The sequence below is a fragment of the Leuresthes tenuis genome, unplaced genomic scaffold, assembly GCF_036924035.1.
Source record: "Leuresthes tenuis unplaced genomic scaffold, fLeuTen1.0.hap1 SCAF_6, whole genome shotgun sequence".
NCBI classification, from domain to species: domain Eukaryota; kingdom Metazoa; phylum Chordata; class Actinopteri; order Atheriniformes; family Atherinopsidae; genus Leuresthes; species Leuresthes tenuis.
In genome coordinates, this window is record NW_027325360.1 from 24,880,564 (window position 1) to 24,902,976 (window position 22,413).

Consider the following 22,413-nt stretch of genomic DNA (forward strand, 5'->3'; position numbering starts at 1 on the left):
TATGATGATGGTCGTCATTAGAGAGTATAATACTTATGCATAAATTCTGTTGTGTATTTAGTGGAAGTAATAATAAATATATTTTCATACATCAAGTCGACATGGGGCAGCATTTATTTAGGCATGTCTGTCTGAACAACAAAGAAATGTAAGCACAAATAGAAAATCTTAATTCATATTATATTTCATTTTTTGCTTAGAAATAAAAAAAACTGTGCTGCTGAAAATGAAGCTGGTGAGACTGAATCAAATCAATAACCTGAAAGATGCTGAAATGCTCCATTGAGCTGAGCAGAACTGTAGAGTTCAGTGATCTTTGTCTGGGAGTTCAACCCTACCAGCAATTATTTTCCGTTTAATTTTATTTCCTTTTAAAGTAATTACAGATTTGATTTAAAAGCTTCATCCCTTTGAAGGCAGTACTAACATATGGGGCTACAGTTCTGCACCCCTGTTGTCTCTTTGAACCCAGCGACATCACAAAATGTGTAATGAGTATGTTTGTCCACTATGAGAATGTAATGTATCCCTAGACTGATACTTTCTTTTGGACACGTATGATAAGAAAAATGTTTAAGCTGGAATTTTGGAAACTGTTCACTAACCTCAACAGCTTAACACTTAATGCTTAACCCTAGCCATCTGTGGGTGAGAGTGCAGGTGTTCACAAGGGTTTGAAGATTAGCACCTCTCGCCATCCCCACCTTATACATTTGTGGCTAAGCAAATATTAGTGAGACGTAGACAGTGGATGTTATCGTGTAGGAACATTTATGCAGACATAGACATCAACAGGCTCAAGTCAACACTATAGAAAGTCGACATACTGACCAATCAGCAGCGATAGAAATGTTAATGTAGAACCTTTTTTGTAAAACTTTTGCTCTGTGGCCAATGTGGGTTTTCCTATTCTTTCATGGGATGAGGTTGGTCAGGTCACTAACTTTGGGATTTTATACTAAAGGGTAAATTTTTCTGAGTAGATTAACAGTCAGCCTTTAATTGCTTGTTGTTTATATCACAATGCAAGTACAGCTTCATTACCAAACAAAAACACTACATGTTGTAATTAATTACATTTACAGTCTCCAATTCCCCAGGGCTGAAAGAACTAATGGGGTTTGCACCTTTGCCCAAAAAATATTAAAATAATTTTTTACAGTAATACTGTAGAACAAAGGCAGGCTGTGCCAACATCCTTTACACCCTCCTATCCTTCATGTTATCAGTGAATTTAAATGTATTTTGTTCAGGAAACATTGGGGCTGCTGACCTCTACTCCCCTGTACCATTCATTCTCCCTACTTGCTTTCCTCATATGATTTATTGCTGTAGATTCTGCTGTGCACATTGCGGCCTGTTCAGTTGATGGACAGTGTAACTGAGTCATGCTGCAGCAGTTTTATCAAGGAAACAAAATGTTTGCAATAGGACCGTGGACTCACATCAGCAAGGTGACTTTCAGGGACATCCTGTCAGGCTCCCCAAGGTGACAGCTGATCACCTGAAGTACGCCGGGAATGAATGCAGTAAAATGAAGGAGGGCGTCACGCGGGGGAGATTCATTCATCTTAATAAAGTGGACCATCAAAGTGATGTGGCTGCAGAGCTGCTAGTTAAACAGAGGAAGAAATGCATGGAGACAGAGGGAAAAGGAAAGAGAAGCAGACACCGCTGAGGGAAAGGCTTCTCAGCTGCAAACACAATGTTCTTTTCCCAACATCAGTCCCTGAATAGAACAGTATCTGTCTATGTGTGGGCAACACTTTGTACAAGTGCTGCAAAGCATATTTTATTTTGACACCAGTGCAATTATTCTGTTAAGTTGAAATCTGCTTCAGTTTTTTGAGAAATTAATGTGTTTAGCTACTCGATATCATTGGCTGATATACCATAGCCTAACAATGCTTCAAAGAATAATCACACCACGAAGGCTTATGAATTCCTGCTTTAAAAAACCCTGTCTGTGTGGTCTTTCCCATCTGGCATACAGGGAGTAAGTACTGCAGTTTTTCTGTAATAAATTTGAGCTAGTAATCCTAAGCAGTGAACAGTCAAGGAAAATATCATCCCATCTTAATCAGAAAATTAAAGCATATGGATGACACTTTTTGACAGATACATACTGTCCTATAAAAAGAAAACAATAGTGACATCTTGAGTATGTCCTTAACAAAAGTGATAAGTTGAGAGGAAAGGTGAACTGGTTTCACCTCTTATGTCCTCATGCTGCTGCTCTCCCCGTGCAGTAGTTCAAATTATCTTTATATTTAGAGAAAGACTGATTATTGCTGAACAACATGTGCTTTGAGAGTAATTTCATCCCGTATTCCTGTAGAGTAGGCGTCTGAGACAGTAAGCCTCTTATCAGATCAAAAACACTGCGCTCACTTGACCTTTTATTCTAAGTTTTGCTAAATTCCTAGATAGCTATCAGATCATGATGATGTTGTTTAACTCCCTACTCACTTTGCAAGTAAGCCAAGGTAACCACTCGTTGCTGTCATTCAGACTAAGCTAAATACTTAAATAGTGTGTCCTAGGGTTTTTAGTTTGTCACTTTGTAACAAATTTTTAAATGCATCAAACAGACTAAGTTAGGGTATAATAGTCTTAATTAAGCTTGTGCGTTTCCACATGATGGTAGTATGCATTAGAAATTTTATTAGAATTGCTTTTAAATCGAAACAAATTTCCTGTAGAATTATGTGTACCATCCCTATGATGGATTTGCGTCCTATACAGGGTGAATCCCATCTTTTGGCTCACCCAGTGACAGGTGGAATACTGGAATGGGCTTCACCCCTCTGCAAACCTGAACAGGATGAAGCTGGTATAGAAAACTGATGGATGGATTGCTGGATTATGTGTACTCTGATCCATGTGAGTGTGCATGTTAACAATATTTTCCACAACTCTTAAGACAAGTATAAGCAGTACAAACTATCTTGCACTGGGGCCTGTCATTACCATCTGATGCAACTGCTTTCAATGACAGACAAAGCTGAACAATAAGGATTTGAGTTTTGAGATGATGAGAGGTGAGAAACACAGTAATTGTGCTCTGTGCTATGACTTTTGTTGGACTCACAGAACAAAGTTCTTTTGCCCATTCGGAATTCTGCTTGGTGTCTACATTTAATGTGACCACTGACAGTTGGTAGCAATTCAGATGTTTAAGCAGCAGCTGATGTGACTTCTAGTTTTGAGAAGAGATTAACAACAGGCCAAATTTTTAACTTCTTTCTAACTCCCTGCTCACACTTTCCCTTTTCTTTTTCATTCCTCAGCTCCAACTAACAGCAATGCAAGTCACATTACTTGAGGAGTTTTATTAGATTTTGTTTAAATCCCTCTGGAGCCACTGAAAGCTTTCTTAACCCCCCCCCAGCAGATGAATTAAACTACAAAAACAATATGCCACTGGTGCTATAAAGATCAAAGGTCATCACATCAAGCTTGTGTGATATACACTGTGGTGTTGCCTCTTCACTTCAGTGCACAGTCACACGCGTTGACTGTCGAAGACAGTTTAATGACAGAACTGTTATCTTCTGTTACAGAGTTGCAGCTGCATTTAAGGACAGCATAGATAAAGTTGTTTCTTGTATACTAGGCCTGTAGGGAAGTGACATGCACAGCACCAGTGACTCTGAATTAAAAACCAAACCCATTCATCTTGAAGTTCAGTTCCATGGGAATGACAGTTTGGGACTACTAAAAATGGGGCAATACAATCCTTTAGTTTGACAGGGGGAAGAATGACAAGATAATGTGATTCAGTGCTGCAGCTACTGTATCACAGCTCTGGCTTCACACAATTTTGCTTCAGTTGCATAATATCTTTCTGCAATCTTCACATTTCATCACAGCAGATGAATCTTTGCTGGGCCTTGGCTCTCAGCTTCACAGGAGGCCAACAGCTGGCTGCAGCTCATCTCTTGTCAGCTCCCATTTTCATTCACATTGGTATCAAACAAGTCGGTTCAAGTTTAGAGACAGATGTCCATGCTCTTGGCCTCTTTTGAGGCAAAAGACAAACGGCTTAACCAAAATGTATGTTTCTTTTTCTCCATCAACTCTTTGCCTTTAATATTTTCTGCAGTCACTTGTTTCCTTTGACCAGTCATAAGCAGAGTGATCAAATATTGAGCAGCAAAATTATGGGCATGACTTTGTGCATGTTCTGTGTGAATGAAAACTAAAGGAGATCCTGTAATGACTGTCAGGTGTTGCACCACACACATATGCACATGTTTGGCACACACTCACATCTTCCACTGTATTAAGAGTTAGACATACAGCCCATTCTGTAGAGTTATCACCATGGAAACTGGACAGGAGTGAAAAGCCTGTTCTGTGGTAGATGGAACAATGGTACCACAACATCCTCAGTCCTACATTGTGACATTTATATGAGATGGTTTACCACAGCACATAAACTTTATCTGTCAGCTTGTCTGAGATGCAAAGTCTACTTTCATGTTTTGATTTGTGTAAACCACTGCAGCACCACTGACTAAATGCATTTCAGCATTGTATATTGAGACAGTAGTATTTACTGAACATTTTTCAGCATTTATCAACCGCTAATAGGGTATTAGCGATAGATAATGGATGGATTTTTCAGCAATGCTATTCAGTCATTACAGGTTAAATTGGTTCTCATGTTGCTTCCAGTCTGACTTCACAGGTGGTTGCATTGTTTTTCTTTCATGCTTCAGAGACTACTTTTTCGTTACACCCTTAAATTACAACCAACATTGAACTGATTTCTCCTTTTCATTTCTGCATTTCTTTTATATGTTAGTATCCAGATGGCCATGTAAATGATAGGCAATTCAAAACTGCTAAGGTAACGATTTTCAAGTTTGTGCCTTATGATTTATCAACATGCAGTGTGATGAGTGTCTTTTATGGTGATGAACTCACAGCTCTGAAGTTCCCCACAGTTCAATGTAAGCCTTTCGTCTCATCTGTCATTGCATTTGCTGCTGTCATTTCAAGATGCAAAAGGCACAGAACGCTCTCAACTTCCTAGAACAAAAACACAAAGAAAAAGGTAGGAAAAGAACCTAGGATAAGGCTACAACAAGCTAATGGATACTGTGGAGCATTCAGCAATTAAAAGGCAGAAACTTCCTTCAGGAGCTGGTTGGATGCCAGACTGTTAGAATAAAAGAGCATTCTTTGATTTTTTTTAACATAATTTATAGGATTTTGTTCACTTAATCAAGAGAACAAAATCAGGATTATAAAAGTGTTCATATATTCATTCTTAAACCGAGTCTTCTAATGAGCATTAAAAGCCCTGCTTAATCAGGTTCTAAAAATTCCTTTTGTAACATATGCATATATAATTTTGAAATTTAAATTCAACTTAAATGAATGCCTGGCTGTTTTCCCTTTATCTTAGGCAGGGAAATGAGGGGTGCAGTTAGGAAAAGCTTTGGACCAAAAGAAGAAAGTAAACTTTTCGTAAGATGGTGATAGTATGGGAGATTGAAGTCAAGCCACACATGTTATTCTGCAGACTAAGTAGTGAACTGACAATTGGAAAATGCACAGCTTGGATGTGCAGCCGTGCCAACTTAATGAGGAGATGATATGTTCTGGGTTTTTTTACAACTTAATTCTAGCATGCCAAGAGGCCAAAAGAGAGTGTTAAAAATTGGTTCATTATGTTTGGAAGCATTCTTGCTGATTGACAAGAGTCTAAGCATCACATTCATTGTTGCTGCTTTGTTGTTTCCCTCTTCAGTCTAACTTCTGTTGTCACAAATTTGGCAATCCTGAAGCTTAGTTAAAAAGGATCCTCAGTTACAGAATGTTTTCTGGCATACGTAAAATACACCAAGTCATGAATTATTTGAATGTCTTCAAAGAATCAGAACTTTCAGTGCACCATTTATTTTCTAAACACAGCACTGGAGGAGAAAATGCAAGAAGAACAGTTTGCTCAAGACTAATCATCTGTTTTAAGCATGAGTCAGGTGTTTGTAAGTGTTTCCCAAAATACTGTAATTAGATAGCTTGTTGGCTAAAATGCTTCAAGTTGTTGTGCATTGCTGATAATAGCAAGAGAGACTGAGCAGAAGGATGGAAAGGAACAGAATGTTTTGTTGAAAAAAGCCATCAGGAGTCTTAGCAATGGTGTCTTTTGAGTCAGACTGATGTAGCCCCCGGAGAGTTTAGCTTAATCCCTACTCCATATTTCAATCCTAAACCCCACCTTTATCCTCAACCTATTTATAAATTCAACTGTAATCCTCAAATTAATCTCTAGCCCAAACCTTTACTTATCCTCTTTATATTGTGTCTAGTTATGGCTGAACTATGCAGAATTGCTACTTATAAAAAACAGTTGCTTAATTGGACCATCTACTGTATGCAAGCTTGAAAGAAATCACCATATCTCTGATGTCTTGGAATACCTCCACATCAACAAATTTCCACAGAGTTAAGATATTTTACATTGGGTAGGATTGACTCCGGCCTCAGATGCTACCTGCATCTGTAAATCTTCAGGTAAACATAAATTAGTCTATATCTTCTGAATCAGCCATCCACACAGTAAACAGTAAACATTAAACTGTGATTATTATGATATCCATTAAACAGGCATCTGTCAGTTGAGTCTTTCATAATCTTTTCTGAACCGACTGAATTATCTGTGATTTGCATCATTAGCTCACTATCTCAACTAGACAAAATAAGACTGATAACATGCAGTGATCCATTGAATAATGAAATAGCCTGTCCATTGCATGCTGAATTCTTTTCAGTTTTTCCAGTAGTGTGATTAACATCATATTTTTGGACAAACCTTTCTTTGGTGTGACTGAGACCATACTTTGTCATACACACATAATGACTTTTTCCCCCCAATGTTAAGTGATATGTTGCGTTTTTTAAAGAAAAAAAAAACATTACACAAAAATTCACTGACACTCAGATGGACTGCTTACCTTTCTCTCCACTAAGGAGATCTCTTTATTACTCTCATTTGGCATTTAGCATTCAAAAAATTGCCGTCGATGTCACAAAATACTATACACCAGCAAAGTTTCCACTGCCATTACGTTGTGCATTTCTGAAATATGAATAAGACAAAGTGAATGACAACAGTAAAAATTGAAAAAACTTCCACCAGATCACTTGAAATCTTGAGTTCACTTGAGGTGTTTTTTGTTTTGTTTTTTTGCACATTTTGAAGAAGACTTGATTTTTATTGGAGGAAAGGAAAATCAAGTTTGATACATAAAGTTCTCTCACAAATTACATAATTCATCTGCTGTTTTTTGGTCTGAACTGGCAAACAACAAATCCACATGAGTGCTGTTTTCTCATGTATGATATAACTAAACTGAACTACAAATACGAGCACTGCAGCCTATATGACAACCCTCTGGTGACACTTTGGCTCATTTCTCTTGTGCAGCTTCAGATGTGCTGTGAGTGGAGATCCAAGTATTGTACCTTTATACCTGCAATTGCCAATTTATTTATTTATTTGTTTGTTTATTCATTCATGTACACTTACTTGGTTTACATCATCAAAATTTACATCATTGTCTATGCAGTATGTAGGGTATTTACTCATGAAGTTGGTATGGTGTACTTAGTACACTGTTTTTAGTCTTTATCAAGTTTATCATGATGATATTTTGATGGACTGGTTTGAGGAATGAAGGGGCTGTTTTTTTCATTCCACCCTAAAGTTACTCTAAACTGAGTTGTATATTTCAAATATTTTGTTGTGTTATGCAGCATACTTTTTTTCTGTCTACAGTTTCACACTGAGGAGGAGTCACAGAATTTACTGAAAAAAACAAACACAACATGGGAACAGTGAGTGGAAGTTTAATGCTTTGTTTTAGTGCATAGCTTTCAGCTTTTCAAAGTATTTCAGTTGTGGAAGAGAAAAACAATTTATTTGACAGTCCAAAGTCATAAAAAGAAGTTATTATAATTGTCTCAGCAAATCAAAATTGGTCCATGGGACTAATGCTCAGATGAGGTAATGTGAGCACTGGCTTTTAGTATGTATAAATAACAAAAACTTAATATTTAGTCATGCAGACTGACTGGATGGAAATTGAGGCAGGAGACATCAATGAACTGGCAAAAAAGCAAAGAATAAACAAAAGAATGTGATTACAAAATTAGGAATCAGCTACAGGAAACACAAAGAAAACAAAGAAATACACAAAAGACACAAAAAATCATAGCCCAAGACAGAAAGATGATTGAATGGTGGGGATGGTGATGAAGGAGGAATGATAATAATTCCAAATTATCATATAAAATATTTTGTTATGATAATAATAATAATCATCATCATTTTTTAATTGATTTTTTGTCCATCAAGAGCATTCATTAGTTCCCAGTAAAATGTATGTTACAAGATGAGAGCAGCCTTAGCTTTAAGTGTGATGTATGTTACACTAATTAATAACAAATATTAAAGAATGTCACACTGTGATGATTTCAGATTCCCAAGTAAACAACCACGATCTGAAAGGCAACATTGTTTTTTTCATTTTTCTTGGACTGAGGTTTCAAATGGCTGTTTTGACAAGCTGCAACAGCACATAGTGTGAGAAGGGATGTGTGCAGTTAGGAAGGTGTGTGGGAGTGTCAAGAGAGAAAAACAGTCAACAGGGGAGAATGAACCAAACAGTGAACTGCACATCCATGCTCACCATGCGCCTCTTGTTGAATGTGGATTAATCTATATTTCTACCTGTGTCTACAATCAAGAAAGACCACACAGGGACTCATAAATTGTCCACCCAGTAAATAATAGTAAATCCTTGCATGCATTGCCAACATTGATGAGCAGAAAATGGGATGAGCAGCATTAGGAGAAGATAAATCCCCCACATCTGAAGGATTATGGTTATTTTGACAAATGAGAGATGCTTTTCAAATAGAAATGTCATTACATGGTTGAATATTAAAGTCAGCAAAAGATGATCTTTCTGGAATTTCTTGCACACGCTGTAATAAATTGTACAACTTTCAGTTCCCTCTCAGATGGATGTCAGTTTTATCTCCCCACATTGCCACTAAAGCCTTTAAGGCGAATGCAAACAGTCTGTCATCTCATGTGATTTATGTTGTGTGGTTTTAATTGTTATGTTGAGAAAGGGATGTTACTTCACATGTTTCACCTTGCCCCGTTTTCTATTATCGATAGTTGCAAATTGGATTTCTTTTATCATTATTATTATCAGTGTCCATATTAGTTGTTTATTTTGGTGTTGTGTAATTACCTGAGAAGGTGAAAGGGTCCAAAAAGCGTGTGCTCATCTGATAGCCAAGGTGGAAGTCAGTAAAATGGCTATGAGATGGAGAAATGGAGAAATAAGTAGTGGTGGGCTTCAAGAAAGTGTGAACTAAACAGTGAATCACACATCTATGCTTACAGCACCTAACCTCCACTCCCACCCCTTTCTCCACCTCATTGTCATAAAAATAGAAACTTTATTTGAACACAGGATGGAATTAATGAATTTTTTTCCCAAAAAGTAGCTAAAGCTTTAAATAAAATAAAAATCAATGTTATAATGGTGAGTTTCAAGATGACATTTAAAAGAAGTTACTTTGGCCTTCCGGATAACTCAAGGTGCTCCACAGCAAAGGAAGCTCCACACAGAGAAGGCTGAGTCGCCTCTGGAGACATATCAAGTTTGAGGAATCGTTGGAAAGACTGTTCCGGAGGAAACCAAGCAGCAATTTGGATCATAGGGGTTAAGATTGAAGATATAGGCAGGAGCAGATCGTGCAAAGCTTTAAAGACAAACAAATATCTTCAAATCAACTCACAAGTAGCCCAAGAATGGCAGCAAGAATGGGTTTAAAATGCCTATTTCTTGAAAAAAAGGCATGTGCATGTGGTTTGAAACTGAAATGTACAAATTCAAGTTGTGGTTAATAGTCAAGCAAAGGGAATAATAAATGCAGGTTTATGGAAAGTTAACAAAAGTTCAAATTTTCTTTCTTTTGTACAATGTTCGTTGATTTCCAGTTCACGTGGATAGTTTTCATGGCAATGATTGGAGTCAGCAGGAATAATCAGTATTTCTTTCTTGTTCAGTTTGGTGGTTGATATGTCTTCCATAGAGCAGCAACATGGGAGTATATGGATGTAACAGCCAGAGAAGAGAGAGAGTGACTCAGTTATGTCTTTTTAGGACATTTTAATTGGTGTACAGCTGCAGGTAGCATGAACATAGCCATCATCACGGTTTTGTTGGCAATATGAACACATTTCTGACTTGAATCCATTGTAATCATTGAAGGGAATTATGTGGAGTGCCATGTTGTGTATGACTTGTTGATTTCCATTTCTAGTTATGAAAAAGATGTTCATGAAAATTTGATTTGAGAAATTCAGGAATTACAGACAATTATTTTGTTGATCATAAGGAGTGTTTGGTCTGATTGAGATATTCTGTGTAGTCTAGAAAGGAGTTTTTTTAAGAAGGAACATAAGTTACCTCTGAGGTTAATGAAGGAGCTACTGGTTGCTGAATATAATTCCTAATTAAGCTTAGATGGATGATTTAAGTTGTAGTTATCCCCAATGATAATTCACACATTATTCCTCTACAGCATAGGGCACTCACCTAATTATGTGTACTGTCCAGTTGTTATGCCATGCCAACCAACATCAAAGAGTGGGTCTTGTGGCTATTAGCATGCCATTCAGCATTCATGGGTGTTTAGCAGTAAACAGCAGTGATAATAGAAGCTTGTCTGTGCTCTCTCGCTGCAGCATTGACCACTGAGTGAATTATCCAGCTGACAGAGAGCAGCAGCACAGCTCAGGCCGAGGATGTTGTTAATATGCCAATGAGAGCTCATGTCTCCTGTGCTAGTCTGAGGCATGCTGGCATGGTGCAGCTGCCTGTCACCGAAGTGGGAATCATTTTGCTGCAGTTTGACCTACATTCAGAGCTGTGCAAAGGGGGACCAACTATATGAATATTTGTATTAGCCACCCAAAGCTAACAGCTCGAGAAATTAAATTAATTGTTGTGTGCCGTGTCACTAGAGTGTGCATCACTGTCCTCTTCCGCTTCTCCAGTTAAGGGTTTTAAAGAGGTCAGAGGGATTTCTTAAAATGCTGTGATTTTTGCCATTAGACACAAAAGTAGGATTGTGAAACTTTCTGACATTAGAGTCAGGCTTTTTCGCCTTGGAATGAAAAGTTTGACATTAATTGCCACGTTAGGTTAAACAAAAAAAAAACTAGCAGCCTATGTCTAGTATCAGTATTTTAGTAACCTAAATAAACTTATATCATTTTAATATGTATTAATCAATACAATATCAGAGGAAAGTGTATGCCTATTTGAATGTGTTACATACTTGTCTGTCTGACAAGCTAAATACTAAGCAGTCTAACCAATAGCAACTTGGAAGTGTGCAAAAGTGGTGAAGTTCAGGATATATGCGGATATAAGGAGTAAACGCTGAGTCAGCACTGAGTTTACTAACCTCTAAATCCCCTCTGATGCGCATCATATACAATAGTATACTGCAAGTCATTTTTTTCCTGGGATGGTGATGGCATGTGGTGCTCCTCTCTAGATCTTACTAGCAAGTCCTGTTGCCTTCATTAGATTGGTTGTTGGAGTGTCACTATAAAGCAGTATAGATGATAATCCCTTCAAAATAGTGAAATAGTATTGTATTGTATTGATAATACAGATATAATGACATATTTGATCTCACATGATAAAATCAAAACATTATTGCAAAGAGATCTGGGCTTGTAATAGTCTTACAGTTGTCTTACAGTTAACTATAACACTTGGTTAGTTAAAAAGTAGGTTATGAGGCATGCTGTTCAGTTAGAGTAAGGGGGGCCAATCACAGGCAGATGAGGTCCAAACCATGTGTATGAAATAAAAGTTGACAGAAGTTAACTATTCATACAAAAATTGATTTTCAAAAAAACTTCCTATGCTATAGCTAATCAGCTGTTTATAGGCACAGTTTACAAAAGAGATTATCTGCCCATAGGCTTGCAAGCTACGATTCCCATTTTCGTATGTAGATGCACTGAGAAGGACTAGTTGCAAAATCTCCATCTCGTATGTTAGTTTTATAACTATGCTTATGTCCTAAATTTGAGGAGCAGAAGTAATGTGACAATGCACAAATACTTTTGGTCTGTTATGGGGTCAGCTGAATATGCCAGATAGTCATACAGATCATTGTTTATGAGTTATTAACACAGTTATTAACTTTGCTGTAATACTGCCCCCTTTTTCAGACTTCACCACTGCTAGCATGGCTTCAGAAATAGCTTTATTTTTTTTTTACAAAACTGACATCAAATTTTGCTTTCTAGTGTCTCATCTGGCTCTACCGAAAAATATTAATTTTTTTAGTTATTGCATTGATCTTCCTTTAGTCAGAAGTACTGGTCCATTCCTTGAGATAAACAAAATACATTGCAGTCTTGAGTAGAAAAGGTCCTTACTGTAGAAGTGGTAATAAATAATTTCTTATATTGCCTGAGGTGAGGTTTTCAGTACTTATATTTTGCTAAGGGCAAACAAGCCCAGATGTCTCCACTGATTTGTGTTTCTCCATTAGGCCTACTTTAATTTTCTTTCTTCGACTTTTCATCTTGGCAGTTTCTCTTCATTGTCTACTTTGTCATCGTATTTGGTCATTTTTGTTGCATTTTCTTTTTCTTGACATGTCAGCTAATTCTCTTGTGTTGTCAACACCCAACATGCAACAACCTACAACACAACTGAAATATATGCTTTTTTTTTAAAGTACTTTTTATACTAATAGCTGTGTTCAACTGAAGCACCAGACAATACCCAGACCAGTTGAGAAAATAATTTAACATTTCAAACACTGTAGAAGTTTACAGTGATAACAATGAGCCACCTAGCTGTGAGTAAAATGGGGAAAAAAGGGAAATGGGATCTAATAACCTAGAGTATAAATGTACTGCCAAAAAAAAAAAAAAAAAGGAGAAGTTTCCACAGATAACAACTTTTCTGCATATCACACTCAGTATATTATCTTCTCTTGTATTTCACTTCAGGGTAAATAGGGAAAGGTGTAGTTTAAACAGTTAACAGAGTGAAGACAAGATCAGACTCATGCCAGATGCCCACTACTTTGGCCAGTAGCCAGTGACTTACTGAATAAAGACCTACTCTTGTCAAGAGGAAACAAGGCTATTCTTAGACAGCTTTTATATCCAAGAGATTTCTTTTTTCTAAATTATTCATCTGCTTGTGTATTGTACAGCTAAATTAGAAAGGCTTTCCTGAGCCATTAAAGTTGAGGAAAGGTGGTGACTGTGCCTCCAGCAATATCTGACTGTGTGGAGCATTCAGCTTTGAGCAGATCTATTGGCAGATATCCAGGCTGTGCTAGCCAGTGACTCACCTCTTTAAGAGCTCCAACTATAACCGCCAGCATTTCCCCAATATTCCTGATTAAACCTGAATGCTCTGTCAGCTTGGTTGGCCAAAAAGGCTTTTATTTCTTTCTTATATGCTAAGATGCGAAACTGATCCTGTTTTAGTTTACTGCTTCTGAAATGCAGATATTTAGACTTCATCTCAGTCATGAGGCATAGGAAAATGTTTCTTTGTGTGTGTAGTGTTTGTGATGTGTGAGTGTTGCACATTTAAATCACAGAACAGTATTTATCCCAGTTTAATGACTGTCAGCTGCAAAGACACTTCATCACACTTATGGAGAGAGATGACATGAAATTAATTGACTCTGTTTTGACATTTCATTTTGTAGTCATCAGCGGATGCTCTTATCCAGAGAGACTGACAACAACTGAGTAAAAGTGTTAATATCTTTGACAAAAACAGTGGAGGGAAAAGAAAATGTTTAGTTGGGTAAACTGGAACTAAATCTGAAGACAGTCATTGTACCATCTCACCATTGTTTTTCAGCTGTACTGTTTTTTTCTGGTTCAGACTCAAATATCTAATCAGCTGGATCAACTGACCTCTCTTCTGGTTTTCTGTAAATATCTCAACAGCTATTTTTTTAATGGGGCTTTCAGACACATAGCCACAGCAGTACCACTGCACTTAGAAGTCCATTATTTCTAAGGATTTGCGTCAAAGCATAACATTTTATCACCTCGTCAAACAAATCACAGCATGCCGCATGCTTACTGTCAAACATCAACCTGGTTTAACCTTCACCACTGTATACTGTGCATCCAGTCGAATAAAGCAAACAAGATCCCGGCAATATTCATTTTTTGTGTGTGTGTATTGTAAATGCAGTGGAAGAGCCCTATCTTTGATACAGAGTTCAATCTAAGTTGGCTTTTCCGATCCTTTTAACAGGTTGATGGGTTGGTACACTTATACGATATGTATTATTATATGTCATATAAAGTGACGAAGTCCAGCTAGAATTTTTTATTTTTTTTCTTCTCTGCAAAGTTACTGAACAATGTGTTCTGAAACCATTAGTGAGACCAGCACAAATCATATTTAAAAGGGTCTTACAGACAAAACACAACAAATGGATCTCTGCGCTCTGTTATCTGTTATTTTTACCTGCTTTTTCTGTTCCATGACAGTTTAGTGCTATATCAAGCATAACACAGCCTAGTGACCTGGCAGCAAAGTATAATCTAGCTGAACTTTGACCGCTTTGTTTGTGAAACACGCAATGAAAGTGAAGCAAAACAAAAATAGATTTTGTATGTCTGAATTCTCTGAGTTTCTCAGTTATTAATTTGAATCCAAACATAAGCATGTTTCTATCCAACTTTAGATCTGCATGAGGAGAAAATGCAGCCTCTACAGAGTGTCAGTACAGATAGCAAAAAAAGAAAGGTAATGTTTGATGTAATTGCAGTGAAACATAAACCAGCAAGGTACTGCAGATTAATTTATTTTCACAGGTTTAGCTCAAACTGGACGTCTTGAATTGTATTTTATTAATTCATGTAATCTCACTGGTGCCTGAAGTCACATACTGTATGTGCCCCCACTGTATTGTTTGGCAGTTTACATGAGGTGGTGCCAAAATATACATTGAGTAAAAGATATTCAGTTCAATTCGGGTTAATAGAACAACGCATTATATGAGCGTAAAACGCATGTGTCCACCTCATTCTTTCAAATTTTCACTCCATAATTTTCACCACATAAAACCTTCTCAACTTTGTGTGAGATGAAGATTATCATGAAATGATATGGTTGCAATGGTTCTGTTTTTCTTTAACTCTACAGAACACCCATTATTACAAATTCATATGATGAATTATAAAGGGAGACATTGGCGGGCAGATCTGGATCAAGTCATATGAGCTCAAATATTTCTGTTTCACTTCTACTTTACAACAGTTACGAGAGAAAAGCTGCAGATAATCCGCCCCCAGCTGTCAATGAAAAATACTGTTGAGAGCCTTACTAAAAATTAAAGACCCCATGAAATAGAAACTATGCTTCATTTCATGGTGAGCAGCTCCACGTAAGTGGAAAAAGTGAGTGCAGCTTGGTAAACTGTAGGTTGAGAGTTCCCTTTATGTGAGCTACAGAAGGTGACAGTTCAAGCCAGGTGTTGAAAAAGGTAGCAGTTGATGAGTGTTTGAGGAGGAGTCTGTAAAAAAGACAAAGGATATTACACATTTTTTTACAGACAGCATGCATTTAAAAGTAAGCTTTGTGATTAGTAGCATTTGTGTGAAACAAACCAAACATACTCATCCATAATATGTTTAGAAAAAAATTTAGTTTGAGTTTAGAAAGATCCAAATACAAACACAAGAAAACCTTGATGTTGATGCACTCGCCTTAGACTGATCGTAATGATAAAAAATGAGAAGCTCCTTTCTTCAGCTCCTTTGAAAAGGTTTAAATCGGCACAATGAAGTGATATACTCTGATTCAAGCGCAGTAGAAATAAACTGGCAGCAAGCACCCACGCACTCTCCAAACTTCAAGGTTTTCACACTCATTTGTGCATGACAGAAATCTTTCAAAACCCAAAAAATGTTTAGGAGGTCATAAGAAGCTTTCTATTTTACATTCATTAGTGTCTGGACTCTGCATATTGTTTATAATGAGGAGACCTGTATAAAGATGTCATTTTACCTTTTAAAGGATACATTCCTTATTGTTGTTACAAAGCTGGCATGGTTCCTTGATCTCAGCAGTGATGGACAAACTAAGCCATTTATTGTCTGAATAACACAATTGATTTTATGGTACCATTTGGATTTCAGCTGGAATTAACTGGAGATGTTAAACAGAGGAGGAGAAAAAGTGTTGAAGAGGCAGAGGTTGTTAACACTTAGCCAACTACTGCTGTACACATAAAGAGAGGTCTATTGGTCCATCTGCCCAGATTTATATAGAATTTTCTGCTTGCATGTCTGACTTCTTGTGTTGCGATAATTGGAGAAACAAGGTTGCAGTGTAGCCTTTCCTATTAACAGTCTGTACAGAGAACTCCCAGATCTCCCAGATCCAGAAAACTGCCTTCACCTAGCTCATTATGCATTCAGAGCATTGTTCATGATTTTTTATTAAGTCATCTGAAGTAGTATGCAAAGTTCAGCTGTTGAATTAGACAACAGAGTGTTTTCAGTCACTCTCATTATTAAAGAAGAGAATAAACTTAGTCCCATCAGTTCCAAGAAGGAAAACTGACCTTTGAAAATTATGGGTTTTTAAATTTGAGGGTCTGAAGCAATGACAGCACTGTGAAACTTGACCAAACCAAATAAAGAGTAGTCCTAAAAGCTATTTTCACATCCAATCATTTTTATGTAAATCCTCTGTGCTCCAATAGAATGAATACAGTAACAATAATATGTGACAACAGATGCTCTGCCCACAATGTATTATTTTTACTCACATGCACTTACATTATAGGTCCAGTTTTATCCTACTTAAGGAAAGATTAGTGTGTATGATAAATAACTGAAATTTGATAAACAACAATACATTGTGAAAGTAAATAGGGAAAAAAAATGCTTCTGTATATGTAAATCTGGCTCCACATGGAGGTCAGTATTAAAGCTTATAAGATGGCTTATATGCATTCAAATGCTGCATGTGTTCTGCTACAATCTAATGTTTGTGAATACTTTTGCATCCTGTTTCTTTGAGCATTTCAAGATGCATGAGTGCATTCATAATTTGTTTGGAAGTATTAATATAGGTTTGGACATTAATATCAATATTAAACAGGCTGTGATGCAGCTTTATTTCGTTTAAATGACATAATTCAAACCACACTAGCACATTAAATGAACAGGATTCTTTGAATCAGCAAAGTGCTTGTAATGTAATAAGCACTCTCTTCTAAATGGAGTCTTGACTCCATTTAAAAGAGGGCAAAAAATATGTGTGCACTCTTGCTTAAGGCTTTCATCTTGCATATAAATCACTCCAGCTGAAAGTGGGTGTTTGAACGCCACAGATTTTTGGTCTTGGGGCGCAACGCAGTATCACCGGCCAAGTCTTCATTAATGACTGAGCTGTGCCATGACAGCATGATGTAAATTAAGCCAATTCCAAATTCTGAGAGCTGACAAATGTTGGCACGGTTGCTTTTTTGGCTGTTTTAGAAGCCTTATATGTGACTCCTTTTTTCTCTCCTTTCTATTTCCTGCTTTCTGTTCTGTCTAGATACCGCGGCAGCTGAATCCCCTGACACTGTACAGGTGTGAGCAGTCAGTTCTGGATTACTGCCATGCCCACCTGTCGCTGCACCACAATGTGGGCATGGAGCCCTCCACTCAGGCGATGGGAGGTCCTGGGCCAGCCTTGTACCACCCAGGCCTAATGGTTGCCCTCCCCTCTGAGCCTGTGCTGCCTTGCCCCCAGATTTATTCCCACCACCAGTGAGCTGAACACACCGTGAGGCTCCATCTCCAAACTACAGTATTACTGCTGCACAGAATTGGTGGACAGTTCACATAAAAAAAAAAGGTTGCATGGGAGAAAACTGGGACTGGTAAAGAAGCAAAGGAGATAATTAATCTACTGCAGAGCATCCTGGACCCAGGGTAAAGAAAATTAAGCAATTTTTCAGTGGAAATGAAGGAGTGCAGCAGTATTGATTAGTGAGCATCTGACCTAACTGACCCTCTGTGTCCTCAATTAGCAAAGGAGGCTGAACAGCAGCATGGGTATCCAGGCTCTGCTTTGCCTCTCAAGGATTATTAAAGGATGATAACTTAATGATTTGTTAATCTTATTAAATACATTTCTCCAGATTTTAATCATTTGGGCACCTCTCTGCTGTGCAGGTAAAGTAATGAAATGCAAAATGCTATTAACAAAACAGGGGAACGGTGTGATAAATAATTGAGTAGCAGAAAAAATTAAAGATTGACCAAGCTGAGTTTTTCTGCTGCTTTTTGTGACCTCCATGTCAGTCTCACCCAGACTGACCACATTTTTCAGATCAAGATATAAGCCACTCAGATTCAATAACCTATATTATAATAAACAAATACGACAAAGACAGACAGCAATTGCCATATAAAATGTACAGCCTACACAACTTGCCAGCACTACAGTAAGTATAATTTTGTTGTTGACATTTGATTTGTGAAGTTGATAACATTTAAATTCATCTGATTGAGCTGAAATGAAGAAAAATAAACAGCAAGAAACTGCACCGGGGCAGTTGCTTTCCATCGCTCATTTAAATCAACTCTTGTGGTTAATGTTCTTTTAATTTCATAATGTATTATAAAACCAGTTATCTGAATGTGCATTCATATATTTACATGTGTGATTTTTACAAGATGTTACACTATAATATATGGTAAATAAACTGTGGTAAATGACCAGTAACAGTGTGATTCATCAAGATCAGTGGTATCGACTCAAACAACTGTTTGCTTTATTTAGACAACCAAGCAGGCGGTTGCAACTAAGGAGGACAGCTCTGACGGTGTGACTGTTTATTAGTGATACACCATTTTTTCATTAGCAACTGACCCTGATGGTACCTATCTCCAGCTTTCTTCTCCTTCTGTGACTGTGTGACCATTATTAATGCAGTCAACTCAACTCTCTAAACTTAAAAAGGTTCCTTCCAGGGAAGGGAAACTTGTGTGGAAAAAAATACACAATTAATGTCTTGAATCAATAGCAGCTCCATGTTCCTCACACACAATGAGATACAGTACATATACAGTATATAGCACCATAAACATGGTGAAAGGTAAATGTGATACAATTGTGAGGCTTGTCTACCAAAAATTGACCGTTAGCTAAACCAGTTCAGTAAACAGCAACTTTCAGCCCATTTAGAAACCATATAGGTACTGCTGCAGATCAAAAATTTCCTTTTTGTTGACTCTTTGCACTGAAAGACGTAGGAAAATTGAGTATGGTTTTAATTTTTTTTTGCAGCCTGTACTGAAAGTCTAAGAGTTAGGTTGAGCTACCTTTGTTTAATGTAAAATGCAAACATCAGTAACAGTTACAACATAATGTAGTGTTTCTTAGATTGCATTTAAAATATGGACATGGTGACATCAACCACCTAAAATTTGGCATATATTTTAGCTAAAGTTGATCAGACTGAGTTCATTACACACGCTGGTATGGTAGCTGTTACCTTAAAGCATACCCTGCCTGTGCCTGTTTTGATCAAAATGGGAGTAAAGTTTACAAAATGAACATCATGCTGCATTGATGATGATTGAAGATGTAAACTGAAAACATGAACTTATTAGGAGAATGATTACTGAGCTGATGAATCAAACGAGAGGTTCAATCAAAGACTTCTAAACAATTAGACTTTGCAGACAGCGGAGTAGCGCTCTGGTGGCCATGAAAAATAATGCAGGTAAAGATACCTAAGCAATAGTATCACTTTTCAGATCTTAAGGCTACATCTTTTCATCTGTTACTATTATTTATACAGTCAACTATGTTTCTTCTTAGACCACATGAGAGTTTCATTAGGATTACAGGTCACTATAGATTATTGGCCCACCAGACCCTACATTGTAACCATACTGCTGCACCCTGAAACTGTTTCATTTCAAAGGGTTGCACCACACAAAGAGTGAGCTCAATGCCGCATGCAGCTCAGGGAGCTCGTAATGTGCATAAATACTTTTGGAGCCAACAGACAGGAGACATCTCCGCAGAAGGCAAAAATGGATGAAAAGCTTTTTGTGTGTGAATTCCCTGACACAACTTTGATTCCTTCATACCCCACAGGATAGCTATCTGAGAGTGCAGCACAGTTCTGCTGGGTGTCACAAGCAGACTGGCACATTCAGGGCACATTTCTTTTTCTCAGGGCTGGTGATAGTGCTTGTCTTACCATTTTTTTTTTTTAACAAGGGACAGATCAATTTTTTTGCTGGTAACATACACAATGCATACCAACCGGGAACTCCCTGGCTGCCAACAACAAAATGACAAGCTTGAAGTCTTAAAAACAGAGTTTTTGATACTGCCTCTGTTTGTTTTTCTGTAAACTCAATGACCAGTTCTCTGAACCCAGCAGCAGGCACATTGCATTTCCCTTTCCATCTAAAAGAGCCATCGGAGCCTCCCTCTTGGTCTAGGACTAGTACAAGCACATTTACTGAAAGTGTCCCCTCTGGATGGAGGCTGGTTGAGGATACTAACACATTAGCAGCTAAGTTTTGCTTCTTTTCTGCAACCTCTGTCACCCTTGCTGCAGAATGTAGCTTTATATTCAGCAAACATGCTAGTTATTCGCCATTTTAAATATTTTTCTTTTGTAATGGTAAAAGAATAACAAAACAAAAAAACATCTTGTTTCAGCATAAAATATTGGATAAGTATAAAGTTAAGTGATCGTATTTAGTGGATAATACCTAACAACAAGACTCGTTCACTCTTCCTTTATTGCTACGTTCTGTGAATATTAATAGCAGCAATAGACACTGAATTCTGCCTGGGACAGACACCTTTAGTCTCATTCTTTAAACAGGGTATAATGTTTGCAATGTAGCCATTAAATTTATATCTCTCTATTGTGTTTTCTATCAGTTCAACCAAGTCATGGATCAAGCGTTGTGTTTTTCTAGCTTAATTATCTACATAGCAAGAGCTGAGTAAATTCAATCATTTCTGACGGATAAACCAAAACTGTATAGAATGCAGAAGTCTATTTTGTGTGCATTAGTCTGAATTCAAGAGTCCTTTGTTTAAAAAATTATCAAGATCTTTAAATGGTAAGTCTGATGTTGTTGGATGCTGTAAAATAATTGTGAGCTTGATGTGAGTAGCATAACTAACAATAACTAATGGGGACTTGACTGTGCAACTGGTTCATTATGTGTTGCTGAGTGATTGTAATATCAATTTGATAATCAAACAAAATGCTTCAACATGTAAGGCCAACAAGTTGTCTTAAGAGAGTTATGCTGTGTATTTATTATATATTTGATTCTCATATGTTTTTGTTTATGCTAATGCATTTTTCCTTGTATTTCTGAGGACAAAGTTTGTCCAGGAATGTACAAATTTCTGTCATATTTCAAGCTTTCTATCCATGTCGATCTCAAATCATTCATAAACTGTAATCTGATAATTGCATATCAGGCTGTATGAAATTAGTCAATTACAAGACAATGAAGCATATGTTGTGTACACCGGCAAACCTGTATGTCAGTTTTTGCATAACAGACATTTTGCAAATTCTTCACATTGTGTTCCTCTCCTAAAGGAAAAGAATAAAATGGACAGAGAAAAAGATTTATGTGCTAATGACAACACATTCTGACACATGACAGATTCACGCTGCAGGATTTACTGCTCTTTGGCCGAACACATGAAACAGTTTAACGACACTGATAGATTATACACTGCACTCACCTCAAGTGTTCAGTAAAGCTTTGAGAGAAACAGAGCAGGGTGGTGGATGGCAGCAGATGCAACAGAAAAAGCATTCAGTCTTATATGTTTGCATAGCTTTACACCAACAGGCGGATGACTCATGATATTTGAACTGATAATTTCTTCTAGAGCAGTTCTGTTTCTTCAACTTTACCAGAAAGCTAGGGAGATTATCGTCCATATCACGTCTTAAAGAGTGCAACTCGTGGATAATGTAATATTTTTTTCCTAAAGTTTGGAGTTTGCCTAAACCAAGAGTTGATAGATGATTTTCCAGGTCACAAGATTATTTGGGGATACATAAAATGAGTTTCTCATGCAAAAATGCTTTCATCTGAAGCCCTAATATTTGTTTAACCTATAACAAAATACTGACTGAAATATCATAGAAAGCAATGCTTTCACACTTTTGTGCATGCCCACTGAAGCTGGAAGGCCACATGGGGAAAAGCAGCTTTTTTAAAAGAACAATGCCTCTGCCTGCAGTTAGTATGAACAATGTGTTTCGTGCTTCCTCCAGTGACGGATTTCCAATTCT

The 22,413-nt window shown here is 37.3% G+C and overlaps 1 protein-coding gene across 1 annotated transcript in view; it reads left to right on the top strand.

Moving 5' to 3' along the window:
- The window catches only part of LOC140310187 (leucine-rich repeat transmembrane neuronal protein 4), a 56,442-nt gene extending 37,080 nt beyond the window's left edge, over positions 1-19,362 (top strand). Inside the window, exon 3 of the mRNA XM_072388395.1 lies at positions 17,664-19,362. The gene's annotated coding sequence lies outside the window, so the exon portion shown is untranslated. The remainder of the gene's footprint in view (positions 1-17,663) is intronic.
- The last annotated feature ends 3,051 nt before the right edge of the window (positions 19,363-22,413 follow it).